The 18,884-nt window shown below is 43.3% G+C and overlaps 1 protein-coding gene and 1 pseudogene across 2 annotated transcripts in view; one reads left to right on the forward strand and one right to left on the reverse strand.

Moving 5' to 3' along the window:
• The window catches only part of CHCHD6 (coiled-coil-helix-coiled-coil-helix domain containing 6), a 253,556-nt gene that overhangs the window by 166,624 nt on the left and 68,048 nt on the right, over positions 1-18,884 (reverse strand). The window lies entirely within an intron of this gene.
• Positions 1,107-16,771, forward strand: LOC105518019 (annotated as a pseudogene).

Here is an 18,884-nt window from a genome sequence, read left to right on the forward strand (position 1 = left end):
GGAAATGCATAGTGATATGGCTGTAAAACATGGTGAGTGTACTTAATGCTAGTTAATTGTATACTTTAAAATGTTTAAGATGGTTTTTTTATATTATGTAAATTTTACAAAGAAACAAAAAAAAAACTATGAGCTGTAGCTAAAGCATAGCTTAGAGGGAAACGTACAGCATTAGTGACAAGCAGCTCCCAAAGATCCCCTTCTTTTATTCACACCATTGTGTTATGCCCTCCCTTGCCTATGGCACTAGAGGGACTGTCAGACTTCTGAGAGCTAGAAGATAAAATGTTCATGTGTTTTAAGCCACCAACTGGTAATCTGCTATAGCAGTAATAGAAAACTAACACAGAGTAGTTTCCAACTAGGGTGATTTTTCTCCCCCGCCCCCACCGCCCCCCATCAGGGTGATTTTGCTGCCTACAAGAGATTTGGAAACATCTGGAGATTATTTTGGTTGGTACACCTAGAAGAGTGTTATTGGTTTCCAGTGAGTAGAGGCCAGGAATTCTGCTAAACTTTCTATAATGCAAAGGACAGTCACCACCCGCCAGCCACACAACAAAGAAGCATCCAACCCAAAATGTCAACAGAGCTGAGGCTGAGAAACTCTGTCCTATGGCTGTGCAAGTTGTGCAAGATGACATTACTGGAGAAAAACTGGGTGAAGAAAACATGGGAATTAAACACTTTTGTAAATATGTAAGTATAATCACAAGGAGAATAGAAGAATACAGCTTCTAAACCACTGGAAGCAGGAAAAAAAATAAATACATAAAGTACTTTGAGAATCCTGGGAAACTGCATAAGCCAAGGAAAAGGAAGCAATAGAGAGGGGTAAATGAAAAATATAAGCAAAAGGAATGACAATTGATATTAAAGGTCCAAGAAAAACCTCTCAAAATCCAGTGAGGATCACAAGTACGAAAGGAAAATAGTAAGTGAAGAGACAGACACTAATGTGAAAGGGTGAAACTGGGAAAGGAAGGGTCGGATTATTTGGCCCCTTTTTTCTTCCATGAACTGAGACGCAGTGGTATCTGCTGACACTGGGGGATGCCTGAACAGGGAAATGTGTGAAAAGTTTCCGTGAGAAAATTATATGGGGCATGAGTGAGGGTGGGACGGTGCTGCTGCTGAGCAGCGCTGAGGCTGGGCAGTTCTGTGTGGAGTACACCAGGTAGTCTGCAAATTATCACCAAAGCTTTCTCCAGCCACATTCCACAGTTTGGGGGCAGAAAGCAGCAGCAAGGCAGTGGGGGCAGATATTATGTATAATGAGTGCTAACGGGAGGAGAGTGAAATCCACAATGGCTGACAAGGGGGTCTGCCCTGGGTAGGAAGACAAAGGAAAGAGGAAGAGGCTGCTGGGCTGAGAGAACAGGGAAGTTTTCAGAATGCATTGAAAGGAAAGAGAAAGTTCAATAGGAAAGAGAGCAGGAAGAGCAAAGCAGTGGAACTATGGTCAGAGAGAACTTTTGTTGTTCAAGATGTTGATAAAAGCCTGGGTTTCTTATGGAGAATAAAGATGGGCACCACTGGGGAACAGAAAACCAAGAGGCAGTGGGGGGTGTGAAATAGATTCCTGCCCATCCTATTTGTGGCAAGCACATCCACTATCACAGAAAGCTACCTGCAGGCAGCTGTCAAGAGTTCTCCATGTACAAGGCATAGTGTCTCCCAAGACAGGTCAACAGAAAAATGAGTGCAGCAGGGATACAAAAAAAGGTTCAAACAGATTCTCCCCTATTCACATTAAGAGTGCCCTCTTACCCTCCCCCAAAAGTATTGAATTACTTATCTCTTTCTGATCCAAGTTCTTTAACAAGGACAATCTCATGAATTTAATCCCAGTGTGTACCAGGCCCCCCTGCCACCACATAAAATGGCAGGCCTGCATGCCTGATCATGGCCCCAAGCTGCTGCACCTCTCATGCAGTCCTCTACCTTACAGATCACAGCTGCTGATCAAAAAGGCCTCTGAAGCTCCAAACCAAATAGCCTCACTAATGGAAAAACATCTCAAAACCTAAAGTTGATGCTATGTAAATGGGATTGCTTTCTTAATTTCTTTTTCAGATAGGTCATTATTAGTATATAGAAATGCAATTGATATTTCCATGTTGATATTGTTTCCTGCAACTTTACACTTCTAACAGTTTTTTCGTGAAGTTTTTAGGAAATTCTATATATAAGACCACTTCATTTGCAAACAGAGACAATTAACTTCTTCTTTTCTGATTTGGATGCTTTCTATTTCATTTTCTTACCTAACTGCTCTGGCTAGAACTTTGAGTCCTATACTGAATAGAAGTGGCAAGAGTGGGCACCCTTGTTTCTGATCTTACAGAAAAAGCTTTCAGTATTTCACCATTCAGTATAACATTAGCTGTGGGCTTGTCATATGTAGCCTTTGTATACTAAGGAACATTTCTTCTATACTGAAAGCTGACAATTTTTATCATGAAAGGATGCTGAATTTTGTCAAATGCTTTCTGTAGCTATTGAGATGATCATATGACATTATGCTAGGTGAAATAAGCATATTTCAGAAAGACAAATACTACATGATCTCACTTACATGTAGAACTTAGAGAAACAAAGGGTGGTTGCCAAAGGTTATGAGGTAGGGGAGAGGTACGTCAAAGAGTACAAACTTTCACACATAAGATGAATTTAGTTCTGGATATCTAATGTATAGAATGGTGACTATAGTTAATAATCAATGGGGAAATGACTCCCTATTCAATAAATGGTACTGGACTAACTGACCAGCCATATGCAGAAGATTGATACTGAACCCTACCTTACACCATATACAAAAATCATCTGCCTGCTCAGCATCCATTCCCCCTTTTGGTAACAGCCTGTTGATTATGTGTGTTTTGGGGGTGGAGGGAGGAATGACTGTTCCCTCCCACAATGTGTGCATTCCTGATTCCTGGCAAGACAGTCAAAGTGCTCCACCCTCCACTGCCAAGGGTGTGACTTGCTCAGGAATTTGAAGCAATCAAGCGTGAAATGGCAGACAGGAAATGCTGGAGCTGATTCATTCTAGAGTGGTGCCTGCAGGGAGGACCTGCCTACTGGTGCCCCCACCCTGGACCCTGGGTCTAGCTCTCTTCTTCTAAGGCCTGCTTCTTCAACTTTCCCTTTGCTTCTGTGAGCTTCCCTGCATCCTTGTAGTAAATTCACATTATTTTGCTTGAGTTAGGCAGAGCAGGCTTTCGTTGAAGAAATTTAATGAAAGGCAGCATCGGATTGGAAACAGAAACGGCTGGCCTCCCTTTCTCTAGAGCATATGACATCGGTCTGGGCCTTACTCACTGTCAATGAAATGTCATGTCAGACAGCTCGCAGTCAGAGGCCAGAACAGGCACTAAAACCAACAGGGAAGTGGGCAACATCCAAAGACTAGGAGAGACAGAAGGGCCTGGCACTGTAGAAATGCAAGAGTAAGAACACAGCACAACAAACAGGCAGCCCCTTCATTATTCAATTACTCACTCTGTAAATCGAGAATTAATGTTCACGGGTTCTGGTGAGTGACATAATTACAATTTAAAAAGGGCAATTAATCATCGGCTTGTTGTTCACTGCCTTGCTGGGAGCCGTTTGCTTCACGAACACCAGTAAAGCCACAAAAGTATTAAACACACGAATGACTACCACCACCAAATTCCAGCCTCCTTTTCCCTCTCCCCACCCACCAACTCCTCTGACCGGGCTCAGCCACAGATCTTACATCTGTTTCTCATTTCTCCTGTGACACTCCCAGACCCTCCCCTAATCTCCACCCTCCAAGCAGAGGCTTTTCCCCTTCACTGCTGACAAAGACAAGGGCTTCCTAATACTGCTTGCTGCAAGAAAAGAAAAAGACTTTGGGCCTCTGGATCTCAGCTCCAAGAGGCTAAAGAAGAGAGTGGGAAAATGAAGTTGAGAGAGACAAGGGTAAAGAAGGAGGGAAGAGCAAGAATGAAAGGCAGATGGATGAAATGAGTTGGGTACCGCGAGAATGCAGGCCTCACAGCATGGGCACAGGACACTGACATCTGGCTCTGAAAGCAGGTCTGCCAGCAGCATCTTCTCCAGATCAGCATCTTTCTACAGACTCAAGGCAGCCCTTGCTCCAGTCCTGATCCCTCGGCTGATGCCCAGCTGCTTAACTGGACTCCAAAACCACACACAAGGCAGGAGGCTAGCAGATGCATCTCTGTCTTCTAACAAGCAGATTGCAACTAAGTGTTCTCCTAGAGGATGCACTTCCAGGGGAAAATCCCTTAAAGAAAAAACTTCAGGGATCTAATTCTACTTCATGAAACCAGGCAAGAATGAACATTGTCACTTCAATGCTACCACTGCCTCAGGCCAAATCAGAATGTTACTGCTTCTAGCTCTTGTGCTAGAAATGGCCCTGCTGGTCTGAGACCTACAGAGGTCTCATGCATGTATGTCTGTCTTGGCCTCTTCCACTGTCTTGACTGGAAAGATCCTGGGGTACACACTGTTCACTGGCCCCCTAGCAGCCGCTCCCCTCTAAAGCTGCTACCTTCCTTCATGCAAATGAAGCCATAGTTTTGTAGGCATTTACTTCATGCCTCTGATCTCAGGAAAGGTAGGCTCTTCTGGCAGCCTTAGGGGAAGTTGTGCCCAATCTAGTGCAACCATGGTAATCCTACTCTCCTTTACGGTGGCGGGTCTGAGATGGTCACAGGTCTCAGCTCTAGCCAATGAGACATGTGCAGAAGTGGCTGGAGAAGTGTGTTTCCTGCTTGAGGTGCTGATGTGAGGACGGGATGCCTTGTGACCATGAGGGAAAAGGCCACAGAACTGTGGGGAAGCCACCATCTGCTCAGACACAGGTGGACTAGTGGGAATGTAAAGCTGTGCAGGCAGCCACTTTGGAAAACAGTACAAACATTCCTCAGAAAGTTAAACAGAGAGTTACTATTTGATCCAACTATTCCACTACAAAGTATATAACCAACAGAAATAAAAACATGTCCACAGAAAAACTCGTAGACAAATGTTTACAGCAGCACTATTCATAGTAGCTAAAAAAGTGGAAACAGCCCAAATATCCATCAAATGGTTAACAGATATATAAAATGTGATACAGCCATACAATGGAATATTGGTAATAGAAGGAAATGAAGTACTAATACATGCTACAGCATAGATGAATCTTGAACACATTATGCTACACGAGAAGCTAGTAACAAAGACCACATATTCTATGATTCCATTTATATGGCATGTTCAGTACATGCAAAAATCCATAGAGACAAAGTTGATTAGATGTTGCCTGGGACTCGGGGTTGTGGAAAATAGGGAGTTACTGCTAATCGGTAGAGAGTTTCTTTTGGGAGTGACAAAACTGTTCTAAAATTGATTGTGGTGATGGCTGTACAACTCTATGAATATACTTAAAATAACTGAGTTAGATACTTTGAATGGGATAATTATATGGTAAGTGAATTATATCTTAATACAGCTGTTAAAATAAAACCAGTTTTCTTTACGTTTTGAAAATGGAGAACAATTGCCATTCCTCTCAATGAGCAAATGCCTTGGAAAGGAGCTCATTGTGCCTGCTGCCACCTATGCCAATGCAGGCTGAGCCCCAGAGTGGGAAGTATGCAGTGTGGCAGCGCTTTCTAAGCAGAAGAAGTGCCTCCTGCAGTCTGCCTCATTTCTATGTGTCTCCTAGAGGGTATCCTGTTACACTTAACAAGCTCATCCAATGTTGAAGATTAGGATTTTTCCTGTAACATGGCTCCAAAACACAAGCGACTACTTCATGTGGTTCTGATTTGGTGCTGAAATAACTATTGATTTGGTAACTAATGATCTGGGGCTGATCTGATGCCGAAATAGTGATTTGCCTAATGTAGAAGAAAAAACTGAGTGTACTGAACTGCAAACCCAAACCTAACCAGTCTTCCTAAAATGTACGCCTGGGTAGTTTTGACCGTGTATGATTTCTACCTTACAATTCAGAATCAATTTGAAGTCTGAATAATTTGGAAAAGGCAATCCATTAAATAAAAACATAGAAAACCAGGTAAAATAAGTATCAAAAAGAAATGCTATGGGTTTCAAGGGAGGGGAGAAGAAATGACAGCTGACTGGCAGAGTAGCATGGGACGAGAATGGCTGGTATGACAGGTGAAGTCTGAGCTACACACAGAAGGTGGAACAGACTGAGACAGGTGGGCTGGCTCAAAGCATAGAGAGGCAGGGAGGTAATGGTGAAGACGAAGACCCTCAAACGAGAGGCCAGATCTTCACCCACAGCTCTGGCGCCCTCTAGCAGTGTGGCCTGGGGCAAGTCACTTTGCCTCTTTGTGCCCCAGTTTCCTATAAAGTGGGAATAACACCATATTTAATTGAATCTAAGGCACCATCGATTATAACATGAACCATTACTACATTACCACTAAGAAAAAAAAATGATGTTATGTCACTGGTTATAAAATGTATCCCTAATTCAAAGATGTTACAATAAGAAAAAAATTCACCTCAGAATTGAATATGGTAACAACTACTCAGAGTTGATATGAGAATTAAGTGATTCTATGTAAAGTAAATATGATTGCTGTTGTTGCTATCAATATTTGACAAATATTTGTTGAGCAACTATTAAGTGCCCTCAAGGTCCTATGCATAAGATAAATATGATCCCAATCCTTAGGAATTCAGAATAAATTCAAACAGGACAAACAAACAGGGAAGTCAGAAGAGGGATGTGTGCAGGAGCGGTCACGGATGGTGGTCTCTAGCTTGACTGGAATAGAACTGAAGCCTCACTTACTAAGCTGAGAGAATGCGAGGCGGATCAGGATCTAAAGTAAAGAGAGCATCAGACATAATCAGAACTACTCTTGAAAAACCCTGTCTCCCCTGTGAAGTACATGTATACAACTTCATATCCAATTCTGTATGATACTACAAAGGTAATGACATAGAGTACCTGGGATAGCATCCATATGCAAAATATAATTTAGGAGCCATGTTGTACCAAAAACAATGTTCACACTAAAACGCACTGTAGCAAGATGTTCAAACTATTAAAGGAGAAACTATTAAAGAAGACCCAAGACAACCAGAGGCACAGCCAATTCATGTTTCCCACTCCACATTCACCCCAAGGCAACATCTCCTAAGGGAATGGTAGCTGAGCTGATCATCATGTTCTTGCACTTCAGATCCCAGCTCACCTTCCACACTGGTGTTCCACACTGCGGGGCCTGGCTGGCACTCAGCAAATCCCACTCCTGCTTGGCCATGTGGCTTCATGAGAGTCTCAGGAAAGCCACAGGAAATCTGCACCTGTGCCCTGTCTGTTTCCTCTCCGTTCTTGTTCTGAGGAACACCACCCCAGCAGGGCTCCTTTACCGGATCAGTTCTGCCCTGGAGCAGCCGCTGATTCCAGCCTGCAGTTTTTCCAAAATCCGCAGAAGCAACTTCATCATATCCCACCCTTGAAGATAAAAGCCCCAGCCAAGAGGTGCCCCTCCATGAAGCTCTGAGTTACATGGGGACTTTCCTTAACCTCTGGAGTTTTAGTAATTGCAACATCTTCCCTTTGATTCTTCAGCCCTACAACTGGTGGTAGCTGCTTCTTGTGGTTGCTACCTCCATAATACTTTAATGTTCCCTTTTTACCCTTTCAATAACCTAGTTAACAACCTTGTACCTAGTTACTGACTTGATATGAAATTCTCTGCTCCAATAATTGCCGTAGTTTCTCCTGGTTGGGCCTTAACTGATACAGCAACATATTGCTCCTCACTTTCTATTTTAAATTCTCTCTCTCTTGGGACATGAAGAGGCAATTCACAAGAGAGGGAAAAATCATGCCCATAAATATATGAAAAATATTCAATCTCTACTTGAAACCAAAGAAACAAAAATTAATACCACTGACACACATTTCTGCCTGTCAGATCAACAAGATGGAAAAGGACGCTAGCACTCAGTGCTGGCCACAGGCACTCTCAGACACTGCTGGTATTACTGTCTTATGGAGGAAAATGTGATGATAATGTGAACCAAATCTTTAAAATTTAAGTCAAAAAATAAGACACTGCAAGAGTAGATTCACTTCTTCTTATTGCCTCTGCAAATACAGCTAAAAACCCTGGACGTTACATACACAAAGCAGATATAAAAAGGTTCTGATAAGTGGATAGAAGAAGGCAGTGTGGCTAGGGGTCTCGGGACCCAGAACGACACGGCAGTGGGTTCCCTGAGTTTTCTTCTTGTCTCATTATCTCAGACTGGGTGCTGGAGGAGATGCCAATAGGAATAAACCAGGAAAGCCCCCCCCAGAAAAGCCAGCTCTTTCTAGCCAAAGGACCAGGAAAGCAGCAGCTTAGCAAGACAAGCAACTTTTAGACAGTAAAATGTTTAGATAATAACTACACTGCTCCAGCCTAACATCACAGAAATAGCTGCACTGCCACCCCCACCAGCAAAGGCCAACTGGAGACCCTGGACTTCCACCTTCACAAAACAAGATGCCTCAACCCACCTTCCCTGCCAGGGTGTCAGAGAAGAGTGAGGTGGGTGGATCTCTGACTACCACCGAAGTGTGGTGAGGCCTTCCCTGTTGGTGGAGATCATTTGGGGAGCAGTAAGCAGGTACCCTTCCCCATCCCAGCCAGGGTGGCATCAAAGAGAGGCCTAGCGGGGAGCACGAAGTCCTGGTTCCAGGAATTTACAAGTAATAAATTGACACAGAACTACACATATACATTGTACCAATGTCAATTTTGTGGTTTTGATATTGTATGATATTTACACAAGATATAACCTCTGAGGGAAATATGATGAAGGATACATGGGCCCTCTCTCTACTATCCTTACAACTTCCTGTAAATCTGTAATTTACAAAAAAAAAGTTTTAAAAAAGCCTTTGCAAAGGGGCATAAGAGAACTCTTTGGGAAGAGGAACATGTTCTGTATCTTGACTAAAGTGGTTATTATATGGTTGTGACATGTTACACTCAGCAAAGTCACCAACCTGAGCACTCAGGGTGTGAACTTTATTGTCTATATATTATACCTCAATAAATTATATTTTAAAATATGCTGTTAAAATATCTGAATCATATCTGTATGAACAAAATAAACAGGAAATAAAACTCTTAAATATAATGCCAACTAATAAGTATAGAAGACATTGCAGAAATATAAAATCATCATTTTACAACCACTAGCATAGTGATTCAGATAAAAATCATCAAAGCAGAGAAAAATGGTGGGACAGGCAATTCCAAGCCCTCATCCTCCCACAGAAACATACAAAAAACATGCAGAGGCCGGGCACAGTGGCTCACGCCTATAATCCCAGCACTTTGGGAGGCCGAGGCAGGAGGATTGCCTGAGCTCAGGTGTTCGCGACCAGCCTGGGCAACACAGTGAAACCCCATCTCTACTAAAATACAAAAAATAGCCGGGCATGACAGTGTGTGCCTGTAATTCCAGCTATTTGGGAGGCTGAGGCAGGAGAATTGCTTGAACCTGGGAGGCAGAGGTTGCAGTGAGCCAAGATCACACCACTGCACTCCGCCTGGGTGACTCTGAGACTCTGTCTCAAAAAAAAAAAAAAAAAAATGCAGAAACTGTCAGAACCAACTCTCTCAAAGCTCTGAAAAGTAGTCTAAATTTTAAAACAAGCAAGTGAATGCTGAATAAAGAAAAAGGCCACTTGAAAACAGTAGGAAAACTGTCTGGTGTTTTTACTTGCCTTTGCCTTATCCCTGTCATGGCTCAGTTGCAGCCACATTCCCAATGTGAGACTCTGGTCCTTGGTTCCAGAGGGAGCAGGGCATGTCTTATTTGTAAACTATTGTGTGCATCTGTTCTAACCTGTCTGACGGTTACCTGTAGGACTAATGCAAAGTACTTCTCCCTTTCACCTAACTCAGAACTAAGGCTGGAAAAGGGCAGGTATTACTTGAAAATGCTGCAGGGAGAAAACACCTGCAAGACATTACACAAGAAGACCATCCCCAAGACATATAATCATCAGATTCTCCAAGGTCAAAATGTTAAAGGCAGTTAGAGAGAAAGGGCAGGTCACCTACAAAGGGAACCCCATCAGGCTAGCAGGAGATCTTTCAACAGAAACCCTGCAAGCCAGAAGAGATTGGGGCCCTATATTCAGCATTCTTTAAGAAAAAAAAAAAGTCTAACCAAGAATTTCATATCCAGCCAAACTAAGCTTCATAAGTAAAGGAGAAATGAGATCCATTTCCGACAAGCAAATGCTGAGGGAATTCATTACCACCAGAACTGCCTTACCAGAGGTTCTGAAAGGAGCACCAAATATTGAAAGAAAAGACTTACTGGCCACTACAAAAACATACTAAAGAACATAGACCAGTGACACTATGAAGCAACCACACAAACAAATCTAAATAAACAGCTAATAACGTCACAAGTTCAAATTCGCACATATCAATACTAACCTTGAACGTAATTGGGCTAAATACCCCATTAAAAGGCACAGAGTGGTAAGCTGGATAAAGAGAACCCAATGGTATAGGTCTTCAAGAGACCCATCTCACACGCAATGACATGCACAGGCTCAAAATAAAGGAATACAGAAAAATCTACCAAGCAAATGGAAAACAAAAAGTAGCAGGAGTTGTAATCCTAATCTAAGAGAAAATGGACTTTAACTCAACAAGATAAAAAAGATAAAGGGTGTTACACAATGGTAAAGAGTTCAATTTAACAAGAAGACCTAAGTATCCTACATGTATATATACCCAACACAGGAGCACCCAAATTTATAAAGGAAGTTCTTAAAGACCTATGATCAACACCTGTAATCCCAGCACTTTGGGAGGCCGAGGCAGGCAGATCATGAGGTCAGGAGATCAAGACTATCCTGGCTAACATAGTGAAACCCCATCTCTACTAAAAATACAAAAACTTAGCCAGGCATGGTTGTGGGCACCTGTAGTCTCAGCTACTTGGGAGGCTAAGGCAGGAGAATGGCATGAACCCAGGAGGCGGAGCTTGCAGTGAGCCGAGATTGCGCCACTACACTCCAGCCTGGGCAACAGAGTAAGACTCTACCTCAAAAAAAACAAAAAACGAAAAATCTATGATGAGACTAACATTCCCACATAATAATAGTGGTAGATTTCAACACCCTACTGACAGTATTAGAGAGACCACTGAGGCAGACAATTAACAAAGACACTTAAGACCTGGACTCAACACTTGACCAAATGGACCTAATATACATCTACAGAACTCTCCACCCAAAAACAACTTCATATTGCCACATGGCACCTATGGAATGACTTTTGGGTTAGTAATGAAATTAAGGAAGAAAACAAGAAATTATTTGAAACTAATGAGAACAAAGATACAACATACCAGAATCTGTCAGGACATAGCTAACGCAGTGTTAAGAGGGTGGTTTACAGCACTAGACGCCCACATCAAAAACTTAGAAAGAGCCCCAATTAACAACCTAAATCACAACTAGAAGAACTAGAGAAGCAAGAGCAAAACAGCCCCAAAGCTAGAAGACATGAAATAACCAAAATCAGAGCTGAATTGAAAGAAATTGAGACATTAAAAACCATATAAAAGATCAACAAACCCAGGAGCTGGTTATTTGAAAAAATTAATAAGACAGACAACTAGCTAGACTAATAAAGAAAATAAGAGAGGAGAACCCCCCTTTAGGGGGCCAGGTGTGGTGGCTCATGCTTGTAAGCCCAGCACTTTGGGAGGCTGAGATGGGTGGATCACGAAGCCAGGAGATCAACACCATCCTGGTCAACATGGTGAAATCCTGTCTCTACTAAAATATGAAAAATTAGCGAGGTGTGGTGGTGTGTGCCTGTAGTCCCAGCTACTCAGGAGGCTGAGGCAGGGGAATCGCTTGAACCGGGGAGGCAGAGGTTGCAGTGAGCCGAGATCGTGCCACTGCACTCCAGTCTGGCGACAGAGCGAGACTCCATCTCAAAAAAAAAAAAAAGAAATGACAAAGGGTACATTACCACTGACCCCAGAGAAATACAAAAAACCATCAGAGACTACTACAAACAATTCTATGCAAAGAAACTAGAAAATCTAGAAGTGGATAAATTCCTGGACACATACAACCTCCCAGGACTAAACCAGAAAGAAATTAAATTCCTGAACAGACCAATAACAAGTTCCAAAATTGAGTTAGTAATAAAAACCCTACCAACCAAAAAAGTGCAAGACCAAATGGATTCACAGCTGAATTCTACCAGATTTATAAAGAAGAAGAGTTGGTGCCATTCCTACCGAAACTATTTCAAAAAATTGAGGAGGAGGGACTTCTCCACAACTCATTCAATGAGGTCAGCATCATCTTGATACCAAAAACCTGGCAGAGACACAACAAAAAGAGAAAGCTTTAGCCCAATATCCTTGATAAACACAGATGCAAAAATCCTAAACAAAATGCTAGCAAACCAAATCCAGTAGCACATAAAAAAACTAATCCATCATGATCAAGCAGGCTTTATCCCTGGGATGCAAGGTTGGTTCAACACATGCATATCAATAAATGTGATTCAATCCATTCACTGAACTAAAAACAAAACCACATGACCATCTCAATAGATGCAGAAAAGGATTCCCATAAAATTCAACATCCCTTCATGTTAAAAACCCTCAATAACTTAGGCATTGAAGGAATATACTTGAAAATAAGAGCTATCTATGACAAATCCACATCCAACATCATATTGTATGGGCAAAAGTTGGAAGCATTCCCCTTGAAAACCGGCACAAGACAAGAATGTCCTTTCTGACCACTTCTATTCAACATATTATTGGAAATCCTGGCCAGAGCAATCAGGCAAAACAAAGAATAAACAGCATCCAAACAGGAAGAGAGGAAGTCAAATTATCCCTATTTGCAGACAACATGATTCTACATCTAGTCTCTCCCCAAAGCTCCCTGATCTGATAAACAACTTCAGGAAAGTTTCAGGATATAAAAACAACACACAAAAATCATCATTACTGATTGGTTACTATACACCAACAACATCCAAGCCAAGAGCCAAATCAAGAGCACAACACCATTCACAACAGCCACAAAAAGAATAAAATACCTAGGAATACACGTAACCAAGGAGGTAAAAAAATCTCTACAATGAGAATTACAAAACATGGCTCAAAGAAATCAGAGATGACACAAACAAATGGAAAAACATTCTATGCTCGTGGATACAAAAAACTAATATCATTCAAATGGCCACACTGCCCAAAGCAATTTACGGATTCAATGCTATTCCTATCAAATTACCAATGACATTTTTCACAGAATTAGGAAAAACTATTTAAAAATTCATATTGAATTCATATTCAAAAAAGAGCTCGGGCTAGGTGTGGTGGCTCGTGCCTGTAATCCCACCACTTTGGGAGGCTGAGGTGGGTGGATCACTTGAGGTCAGGAGTTCAAGACTAGCCTGGCCAACATGGCAAAACCCCATCTCTACCAAAAGTACAAAAATAATTAGCCAGGCATGGTGGTGCAGGCCGGTAATACCAGCTACTCAGGAGACTGACGCAGAAGAATCGTTTGAACTGGGAGGCAGAGGTTGTAGTGAGTCGAGATTGCACCACTGCACTCCAGCCTGGGCAACAGAGTGAGACTCCATCTCAAAAAAAGGAAAGAACAAAAGAGCCCAAATAGCCAAGGCAATCCTAAGCAAAAAGGACAAAGTGGGAGACATCACGTTACCCAACTTCAAACTATACTACAGGGCTACAGTAACCAACATGGCAGAGTATTGGTACAAAAACAGACACACAGATCAATGGAACAGAACAGAGAACCCAGAAGTAATGCTGCATACCTACGAATCATCTAATTTTTGACAAAACCAGCAATGAGGAAAAGACTCCCTATTCAATAAATGGTGCTGTGATAACTGGTTAGCTATATGCAGAAGCGTGATACTGAACCCCTACCTTATACAACATACAAAATCAACTCAAGATGGATTAAATATTTAAATGTAAAACCCAGAACTATAAAACACTGGAAGATAACTTAGGAGATACCATTCTGAACATAGGACCTGGCAAATATTTCACAACAAAGACACCAAAAGCAATTGCAACAAAAACAAAAATTGGCAAATGGGATCTAATTAAACTAAAGAACTTCTGCAGAGCAAATGAAACTATCAACAGAGTAAACATGCAACCTACAAAATGGGAGAAAATATTTGCAAACTGTACATCTGACAGAGGTCTAATACCTAGAATCTATAAGAAACTTAAGCAAATTAATAAGCAAAAAATAACCCCATTAAGAAGCGGGCAAAGGACATACATGCAGCCAAAGAGCATATGAAAAAATGCTCAACATCACTAACCATTAGAGAAATGCAAACCAAAATCAAAATGAGATGCCTGCCATCTTTTACCAGTCAGAATATTATTAAAAAGTCAAAAAATAATAGATGTTGGCGAGGTTGTGGAGAAAAGGGAATGCTTATAGACACTCCTGTGGGAATGTAAATTACTTCAGCCTCTGTGGAAAACAATGTGGCGAGATTCCCCAAAGAACTTAAAATTGAACTATCGTTCAATCCAGCAATCTCATTATTGGGTATATATCCAAAGGAATATAAATCGTTCTGCCATAAAGATACAGGCACGCATATTGTATTAGTCCGTTCTTGCACTGCTATAAAGAAATACCTGAGACTGGGTAGTTTATAAAGAAAAATGGTTTAACTGGCTCCCAGTTCTGTTGTACAGGATGAACAGGTACACAGGAAGAACAAGTTCTTCCTGTGCACGGCTGTACAGGAAGCATAGTGGCTTCTGCTTCTGCAGAGACCTCAGGAAATTTCCAATCATGGTGTAAGGCAAAGGGGGAACAGCTGTCTTAGAAGGCGGAAGCAGGAGCAAGAGAGAGAGAGAGGTTAGGGGAGGTGCTACACACTTTTAAATAAACAGATCTCATAAGAACTCACTCATTATCACACAAACAGCACCAAGGGGATGGTGCTAAACCATTCATGAGAAATCCATCCCCATGATCCAATCACTGCCCACTAGGCCTCACCTCCAAACACTGGGGATTACAAGTCAACATGAGATTTGGGCGGGGACACAGACCCAAACCATATCACATATGTTCACTGCAGCACTATTCACAATAGGAAAGACATGGAATCAACCTAAATACTCATCAATGGTACACTAGATAAACAAAATGTGGTACATGTACACCATGGAATACTGTGCAGACATAAAAAAGAGTGAGATCATGTCCTTTGTGGCAACATAGAGGTGGAGGCCATTATCCTAAGCAAACTAACACAGTAACAGTAAACCAAAGGTTGCATGTTCCCACTTATAAGTGGGAGCTAAACAATGAAAACACTTGGATACTAAGAGGGGAACAAGAGACTCTGGGGCCTACTTGAGGGTGGAAGGTAGGAAGAGGGAGAGAATCAGAAAAAACACCCATTGAGTACTAGGCTTATTATCTGGGTGCTGAAATTATTAGTACACCAAACCCCTGTGACATACAGTTTACCTACATAATAAACCTGCGCATGCACCCCTGAACCTAAATGTTGAAAATAAATAGAAATAAAAAATATAAAATGCTTTGGGTAAACTAACAACACACAGGTGCCTGGTGGCAAAATCATGGTCTGAACAGAAAAGAGAGCACCTAACAAGCATGGGAGGAAAAGTCAGGAAAGATTCTTTGGAAATCGAGGAATGAGAGAGGGCAGCTGGGACATGGTGACACCAAGAGAGTAGAATCTCCCAGACTCATCAAGGGTCTCAGCTACGAAGTGATCGTGTCTGCGGCATATGGGTGGAACCACACCTTGGCCTTGATGGAAATGGGCTCCGTGTTTGTGTTTGGGGAGAATAAGATGGGGCAGCTGGGCCTTGGCAACCAGACAGATGTCGTCCCCAGCCCCGCGCAGATAATGTACAACGGCCAGCCAATTACCAAAACGGCCGTGGGGCTGAATTCAGTATGATAATGGACTGCAAAGGAAAACTCTATTCCTTTGGGTGCCATGAATATGGTCAGCTGGGACACAACTCGGATGGGAAGTTCATCGCCTGGGCACAGCAGATAGAGTACAACTACAGACTGGTTCCGCGGTGAGTGGCCATCTTCATCGAGACAGATCCTGCTTATACCAAATGTAGTTGTGTGAAACGTAGCCTGTGGCACTAACCACACGCTGTTCCTGGACTCCCAGAAGTGAGTCTTCTCCTGGGGCTTTGGTAGCTATGGCTGGCTGGGCCACGCAGAACAGAAGGATGAGATGGTCCTCCACCTGGTGAAGCTGTTTGACCTCCCTGGGCATGGGGCATCCCAGATCTATGCTGGTTACACCTGGTCCTTTGCTGTCAGTGAAGTGGGTGGTCTGTTTTTCTGGGAGGCCACCAACAACTCCCGTGAATCTACCATGTACCCAAAAGCAGTGCAGGACCTCTCCAGAGCCTGGCTTATAGGAAGAACAGCATCATTGTGGCCACCAACGAGAGAGCACCATCAGCTGGGGCCCATCACCGACCTTCGGGGAACTGGACTATGGGGACCATAAGCCCAAGTCTTGCACTGCAGCCCAAGAGGTGAAGATTCTGGATGGCGTTTTCTCAGAGAAGGTCACCATGGGCTACTCACACTCCTTGGTGATAGCAAGAGACAAAAGTAAGACCAAGAAAGAGAAGATCAAGAAACCCAGAATACAACTGTCAAACCCTCTGAGGTTCCCGGAGACTCCTCCCAGTCTACACCTCTCGTGGCAGCTGTCATTTCCATGTTCACTGGGATGGGAAGTCAAACGAGGAATTTTAAAAAGCAAAAGTTGACCGAAGGTACATTTTTGTTTAGACTCCATGAGGTTCCGTTTTACAAGTGATCCAACGTTTACCTTTTCTTCGTAGGCCTTCCAAAGTATGTTTTTTTCCCCTTAATGTCGAATTAAAATACTTGCTCATAGTTGACTTACCTTTCCTACAAAAGAGGCAGAAACTTTGAGCAATCTAGGTTTTTTTTAAGTTTCTTTCTTTCTTCCTCTCCTGAAAACACTCCCAAAACACCCCTTTCCAGTTATAATTAGCATCGTGATCCAAGCGGATGCTACATAGAAGAGGAATCGCCATTTAATCAGAAAAAATGTCCCTTACAGGAACCAGCAGCAGACAGGCAAAGTCTCCGGCCTGCCTCCATCCGAAATCATGCTCGCGTGCTTCAGAAGCATCCGGGTCCTCCTTTCCTGCTTTTTCCTGCAGACTGGCCTGAGCCGATGTCGTTCTGTTTCTCCCCTTGGCTGCCTGTAATCTGCTGTGTCCCCCCTGGATGGGGACTCGGGGTCTGTGTTTAGCCATTTATATCTACTCTAGCTGTTAAAGAAGTCCAAATGAAAATCAGGTGATGGTGGAACCATGGGGACTTGGGGGTGGGGCAGAGGTGGGAACATTTGTATCAGCTGACTCAGCTTCATGGCTCCCTGTGGAACCAGGGCGGAGCCTTGTCACATGCACTCACCAATTAGAGATTGATCAGCCAGCAGTCAAGTGGGCATTCTCCAGTCCTTGCAAGAAGGATCAGCTCTTTCCGTACCAGCCTTGGTCGCCTTGTGCTTTGGTCTCCTTTTTTCCCCCGCCTAGATCCTGCCTCGCACGGGCCATCCTGTTGCTGAGACTCGGGGTACCGTTCTGCTGAGCCAGCTCCCTTTAGTCATGTTTGCTTGGCTCTGGTACCAAATAGTTGGGATTACCAGAGTGTCCTTCCTTGCGTGTCAGTACGGATGCTGTGACTGCCACCCACGTCCCCGTCAAGTGCCCGTGCCCAAGCTCGCTGTGCTGAGTGACTTACAAGGTGCCTTTCCTGGAACCCTCCTCTCGCCTGGACCCAAGAGAGGCGACAGCTCTGGCTGGGGCTCGTGGTTTCCAGAGGGTCTGGACTGGTTTGGGTGCTTTAAAATATATATTTTTTTTAATTCAGTGGTGCTTATGGGGCAGATGAAAATAGAACTTAAATGTGAGACTTGGGTGGATGGGAAAGTTAAATATTGGTCTCTTCAAGTTTTTTTTTTTTTCTTTTGCTATTATTACCACTTGTCACTGTCTCCATGTTAAAATGCCAAAAATGATCTAGTTGTTGTTGCTTATTTCGCTATTTTCCACCCCAGTCACTCCTTACTGTGACTCCTGCCCTGGAGGGCACGTAACAGTGTCTGTCCCACCAGTCCCAAGGCCCTGTGGGAGCAGACTGGCCTGCATCTCTCCAAGACTTAGTCTGACGCCAGGCACATCTCTTGTTCTGTGTTCAATCAGTAGTCCAGGGGAGAAGCTTCTGCCACTTCAGAGCTTTGCCAAACTAACCTAATTTGTCTAAATCACCCCAAAACCACTATCTCTGACTCATGCTTCCATGCGACGACCTAATCCGTTTTCCTGGACAGGTCTCTTTCCTGGAACGCAGCCCAGGCACCTGTGCTCCTGGAGTCCTTGAAGTCTCTCCTTTGAGTCGTGGTCACTGAGAGGGTTGAGGACGCAGCACCCGAGGTCCCAGCCTTTGCAGGGGCTGCCCTGGGCAGAGTTGGACTTAGATTTTCCGGCAGCCTCACGTAAACCTGGCAGCCAGCCTCTTCTAGAACCCTAGCCAGGGACTGGAGCAGGAAAGGGACCGTCGAAGTGAAGACGGCCTTGAACCGCACCTCCTTTTAGCTTAGATCGAAAAATGAATTTCCTAATGGGTTAAATCCTTTAAAACAAGGAGCTGGGGGGAAGGGCGTCGTGCACTCCTAGAGAAAGGTACTCAGTTGCCCGGCTGGGAACGTGCTTGGCGCTGACCCCATGGGCATCTGACTGGT

This window comes from Colobus angolensis, unplaced genomic scaffold (genome assembly GCF_000951035.1).
Source record: "Colobus angolensis palliatus isolate OR3802 unplaced genomic scaffold, Cang.pa_1.0 Scaffold31, whole genome shotgun sequence".
Classification (NCBI taxonomy): domain Eukaryota; kingdom Metazoa; phylum Chordata; class Mammalia; order Primates; family Cercopithecidae; genus Colobus; species Colobus angolensis.